Genomic DNA, 6907 nt, shown 5'->3' on the forward strand with positions numbered 1-6907 from the left:
TATTTCTCTTTGCAAGATCAGTTTAAAAATTGTTTTTGTATATTGAAAAATAAGAAGATTGTTCAAATTAAAAATATAATATTGTTTAATAATGAAACTAGTTTTATTGGTGAAAATTTAAAGAATGTGAACTATGACTTGTATAATTCTCCTTGCAAATCTGATAAATTAGGCATTTATTGTAGTAAAATACAGAATAATTCTGACAGGTCTTGTAGGTTGTTTTCATTTAATATTGATGATATAAAATGCAAGTCTTGGTTAATGCCTTATAAAAATAAATATTTGAGTTTCCCTATTATTCATTCTATTAATAAGGAAAATTTATAATTTACCTAACCTTTATACCAAGTTATCATATATAAAAGTTAAATTTGTGCTATACATGCTATTATATAATGTGTATACAACTACATACCTAATATGAAAATTAATTAAACTGTAAATACATTATATTATATCATATCCAAAAGGAATATTTTAAAAATTGTAAATATTTAATATATTATTTTAATTGTGTTCATTAATATATAATTATAGGTATTAATACGATACAATAATTAATTATGGAGTACAGTGTTGTTGAATTTACTGATGGCATCAATCTAGTTCCTACAATTTGGTTAGCTGCAGATCGCAAAAAATGTCATTGGCCTTTAATTGAAAACAAAATGATATATTCTAAAATGGTATCAAGTCAAGTTGTGCCTAGGTCTAATGATCCATCTTGGGGAATATATCCTATCAAAAAAGTTTTGTGCAGAACAAGTATAATTATTGCATTTATATAAATAATATAGAATAGGTATCTATATCAACTAAATTTCTTTATATTCTTAACAATTAGTTAGTGCACTTAGTATATTCTTAATTATAAGACTTCGTGTGCTGTATATTGTACACTAAACTTTTGCTTATAACTTAATTTATTACACAGACACATACCAAGAAGGAATGCATAAATTAAAAATAGCTGAAAAGTATTCAGAAGTAGAAAGTGCTAGTGATGCAGATCCTAAGGCTAAACGAGCTAAAAGGCAACTAAGAGCAAAAAAAACTTATTTAATAAATTATCCGAATCTGATTCTGATAGTACTACAAGCGACCAAAAAGATGATGATATTGAAAATACAAATTTGTTAAAAACTCAATCAACTTCTGAAGACCAAAGTAATACAAATGGAAATTATCAATATATTAATTAAAAATATATAGTTTTTTGTGTTTTATTTTGTAGCTCAACATAATGTACATGAAGATATTATAATTTCTCAGTTTCCACTGTTTCCAGATCCAATCGTTGAAACAATTAATTTCACTCCTAAATCGATGACAAAAAGTATGTACAACACTAATAACTAATACTATTATACCTAATATACCACCAGCTAGCTATAACTGCAGAGTACTTTTTTAAATCTAAATTAAATATTGAATTTATGTAACTTAATTATTGTACAATTGTATCTAATTAGTACATTTGAAACTGTTAACAGAAGTTCAAAGTTCAAATATATGCCAAACTGAAATAAATAAACAAAAGTCATCTGAAAAAGGTAATTATTAAATAATATTGATCGATATAACTGCTTCATTTTTAACAAATTTCTATTATTCCCTAGTTTTTACTGCTAAAGAAGTTTATAAAATGCTTTCAAAAATTAATTCCGAATTGATACAAGTTCGTGAAGAAATTGTTGAGGTTAAAGAACATATATTACATCAGAATACATCTTCTAATGTTTATTTAAACAGTACAGAACCTATAGGTAGTAGTACTCCTACTTTTGATACAGATCTCCCATATTTAACAGATAATCAGTTAAAAGCAGCTGAAAATAAAATAAATGAACCTGCATATTTAACTTTATTGGTAAAATTATATTTTAATTTTAATATTGCATAATTGTCAAACGGTAATAAGTTCTTAATTATTATTTAGTTATAAACAAATTTATATGACTATTAGTTGGCTTGGTTAGAATATAAAACTAATAATTTGTAATTATATGTATATAATTATTGTACTAGCACTACTGGTATTATACTACCTTTCATATTTAATTAATGCAGGTTGACATTTATGCTCTTTTTTCTGTTTTAAGTCATGTCATTATTTAAATGAAATATTGGAATTTTTTATACATTATTTAGGTGAATGATCTCAAAAGATTAGGAGGAACTGATTATGAAGATATAATTAACAACGCACTATCATATGTAATTTCTAACCAGTTAGCTTGTCAGTACAGTTGGAAAGGAAAAGGATCAAAAAGTTCATTCAGCAATGAATTTAGACAATTTAATAAAGCCGTTTTAAGTTAGTTAACTGTACTCAAATAAATTATAAAATAAATATATGAATGCTTATTTGTACTTTTAGTTCATACAAGTAATAATATAATAATTATATATCTATAATATATATATTTATGTAAACATAAAAGTTTATACGAGTATATAGTGTTATTTTTTCTTTAGTTACAATTTTTTGTTCTCAGTACTTGTTCGTTTTACTAAGGCTGATCTAACCAACAAAATGTATGGAGATATTGTTGCAAAGTGGTTGGTTCAAGCTCCACAGAGATTTAAAAGAGAAGAAGCGTAAGAATACATTTATTAATATTAATTGTAATTAATCAATAAAACTATTATGTCATAATTATTTGATTATCAGGAAAAAAGAAAAGGCCAGAAGAATACTGCTAGATGAAGATGCTGTTGGTGACAGTGACAAAAATTGAAGAATTTCTGAATAATATTTAATTATTATTTATCTCATTATTTATACATATTTATTTGCAAGATTGCAATATTTTTTTTTTTTTGAATAATAATAAACATTAATATTTTTACCAATAATATCTATATTATTTATTTATATAGTAAATTATCCTGTTCACTTGTTTGATTCAATGTATACTGCAGTCAATATGTCATAAATCTAGTTAATATACATACTTTTATTTTAAATGCATTCTGTATGATAAATAATATGCAATTGAATAAATTACATGGGTTTTCAGCTACATTTTAACGTAATATTCAGAGTTAAGTAATATTAATTTTTACTAGTATTATGACATTTTTACTGCATTATATTTACAGATTGGCGACAAAAAAATTCATAATACATATAATATAGATATCAACTTATATTATAATATTTTATGTTATAATTTTAAATTCCATTATAGTATGGTATATATTATATAAAACTGTTATATATCTGTACATAACTTTTTAATAATTTCATACCTATAATAGTTATGCATAGGTAATCAACAATAGCATTTCTGTTGTATATTATTAAATGTTAAAAGTATAACTATGTAACATTAATGTTATATAAAATAATGTAAATTTGTTTGTTATGAAAAAGCGGACATAGGCACTTAACAGTAATACAACAGTTATATTTCTGATAGATATTAATACACAACTGTTACCAAGCTAATATTATAAAGTTATATTGTGGTTACATATATGTTATTTTATGTGCTGTTAGGGTTGCTGACACTCTTGTAAAAGAAACTAATTTAGATAAAACCGATAATATTAATGTCAAGTATGGTCAAGAAACTGAGCCTGCAGCTTTTGAAAAATATCAAGAGTTGAATGAAAGTAAAGGTACTTAAAGCTGAAATAATTATTCTTTGTAAGACACCATTGATTTGTGCAAGCCCTGATGGCTTTGTTCTCCAGAATGGAAAAATAAATAAAATTCTTGAAATAAAATTTCCTATTATATGTAAAAAATAAACAAATAATTTTAAATAATGTGCCTAATTTAAAACACTTACATATTATAAAAATAAAATTGAGTTAAAAAAATTATATTTTTATTACACTCAAGTCCAACTATTAATAGACTGTTCAGGTTTAAAATTCTGTGATTTATTTATTTATAATAATATTAAACCCATTTTATTAACTATTAATCAAGATAATAAATTTATGAGTTCACTATTATCTAAAATTATTTAAATTGTTAATATTACATTATCATATATTTAATAATATTTTTATTTTTATGATCTTATTTTTTTTTTTTTTTTTTTTTTTATATATATAGTGTTAAAACTCAATTATTTTTTACACTTAGTAATATTATATATATATGTATTTATTTATTGTTTTCAAACAATGTATTACAAAATTATACTGTATATTAATAAATATGTATATTTATAACAATACAGTGGATTCCGCTTAATGTGGGCACGTTGAGACCAGCTCTGTTTGCCCACATTAAGCGGTTGCCCATAAAAACCGAAATTAGTAAAAAAAAAATAATTTTTATAAAAAAATATATTTGTATTATCATATAATTGAAAAAAATGTTAAATAATTACTAGGTATATAAATAAAACTAAATACCTATAATATATTAAATAAAATTAATCTTTGGTTGTAGAAGGTATACAAAACGTTGTAATTTTTCGTTGTCTAAGCTGTTTAGTATGAATCTGGTTGACAAAATGGTCACACGCTTCAAGTTTATCAGACGGACTATTTTCGTTTCCCTCTTGCATGAAGAACTTCTGCAAGAAATCAATGCACTTTTTCGCCTCTCTTTGGTGAAATTTGTTTGTTTGAATGTTAATGATTTTTATTACTTTCGATAAACACAATCTCATAAATACGACAAAATCCTATTAAATTAGTCGTTTTTAAATACTTATGTGTATATTCTAACATTATGAAAAAAAAAAAAAAAAAATTGCCCACATAAACCGAATCGAGTGTCCATATTACGCGGTTTTATTTAACATTGTTAATATACATTTGTATTGGGACCAGACATGTTTGCCCACAATAAGCGGATGCCCATATTAACCGGTGGCCACATTAAGCGGAATTCACTGTATATAATATTATAAATAAAAATTTAAATATATGTAATAAATAATAATAAATAAAGCTAAAAAAATAAAATATTATTAACATAATAATAGTAAACATTCAAGAAAACTGAACATAATAAGAAATGCAATTATTATTTAATAATTGGTGGTTGTAAATTGGTTAAGGAACAACAAATATACATTATATTATCAATATAAGGGAGCAGCTTTATTTGAATTTTATTTAATATATTAAATGTTTTGAGTCTGGCAAAGAATCTTTCAACGTGTATTCTAACACTTACTACAGAATAAGTTTCTATAACTTCCTCTTCACTAAACCTACCATTGTGTAAAATTGGAGGCATGATTAAAATAGAACTATTTTCTTCACAATTTACTTTAATACCAGGAAAGCCCTTGTCGGCGCAAACTTGGTCACCTGGTTCTAGTTTTGAAAGAAATCCACTGTCGTTAGTGATAAATGTATCACTAGAACGTCCATCATAACATTTAGAGAGACAACTAATGGCACTATTTGGTGTTATACTAACAAGGCATTTTACGGTGTAAGCACTCTTATACCTAAAGTACAAGCATACTTTTTGTTCAACCGTAGGAGGCTGCTCTACTTTTAATTCTGTGCAGTCTATGATACAACGGCAGTTAGGATATTTTTTTTTTAAAGCATAGGGGAGAGATACTGAAGTTTTTTTACTAGGCCAAAATATAAAATGTTTAGTTTTTTTACATAAGATAGAAAGTAAGCTTATAAACATTCTGCTGGCAGTGGTACGATGAATATTAAATAAAACTCCAAGAGCCGAAAAAGTAATACCAAGTTTTAGTTTCATTAAAAATAATAGATATTTGTTATTGTTTGTTAAGATACTATTTCTACCTACATATGGAAGCACATTTAAAAGTATGTTAAAAACTGCAAACGAAGATCCAATCAAATCTTTTAAAGAATTTAAATTTTTTATAGATTAAAAACTATGACATTTTTTACAGCTTAAACATGAACTATAATGTTTAGAACTAGGACCATAAGACTGATCCTTGAAATCTTTTATTTTTACGAAGAATAAAATTATTTGGTATAGTTATTGAAGTACTATTACAGTTGTCATTAAAAAAGGAACACTCAAATGAAAATTCTTTTAAATCTGAAACATCTAACAAAACTTGTACTCTTACATGATTTATAATAGCATTTTATTGATGCCGGTTACTATCAGCAATACATTCAACACTAGTAGACTTCGGAACAGCTTTACGGCTGCAAAAACGTTTATATCTGAAGTCTTGTTGATTACTGTTATTATTTTGCTTTTTGTATCCTGTCGGAAAAATGGTAGGAATATAAGCAGGACTATTTGGATGTCTTTATTGGCTTATTTCCAATAAAATGATCACCACATATGTTGTTGACGCACCGTCGCAAAGTTGTCGAACGTTAAGTCTTTAGCTGGCCCCGCGACACTAGCGAACATGTCGAACTATCGAATTAGAAGTTAGGAGGACGAGTACTTAAACGTTAGGTAATAAAGAAACCAATGACTTGCGATTGAGAGAAAAAAAAAAGATGTTACGTTGTATTGTTATTCGCACAAGAAAGGCTGCCGATTACTTCGGATATTACATGTTACATATACAGTTTCTTACATAATATATGTGTACGTATATAATATAGCATACACATAACAAAAAGGAGGGTATGATCACACCTGACAAGTATCTGTATGGGGGGGGGGGGGGGCAATGCCTAACGCCAATACGTCACGTAAGTCGCCGGATATAGGTCACATCAGAGACATAAATAGAGAAAAACAAATAAATAATTATATTAACAATCTTATCTGCATTCGGTGACGGGAATAGCTGACGCTTGGCTCATAGACGACGGCGGTGAGGTGGTACTATTGGCTACTGACAGATGTGGTGCACGTCGCGCGATTATGTAATGCCTCGGAAGATGCCGATCGGCGGTAGAGATGGGATGATTCGATCATTTGAATGATTCGAATCGAATCAGTCAAATGATTCGGTCATTTGAT

General features: G+C 26.5%; 2 pseudogenes; one reads left to right on the forward strand and one right to left on the reverse strand.

Annotated features, from left to right (window-relative positions):
* Positions 1–566: 566 nt before the first annotated feature.
* On the forward strand, positions 567–2744 carry LOC112591344 (annotated as a pseudogene).
* Positions 2745–4999: 2255 nt separating this feature from the next.
* On the reverse strand, positions 5000–6285 carry LOC112591345 (annotated as a pseudogene).
* Between the last annotated feature and the right edge of the window lie 622 nt (positions 6286–6907).

This window comes from Melanaphis sacchari, unplaced genomic scaffold (genome assembly GCF_002803265.2).
Source record: "Melanaphis sacchari strain LSU unplaced genomic scaffold, SCAv2.0 Contig1327_pilon_pilon, whole genome shotgun sequence".
Taxonomy (NCBI): domain Eukaryota; kingdom Metazoa; phylum Arthropoda; class Insecta; order Hemiptera; family Aphididae; genus Melanaphis; species Melanaphis sacchari.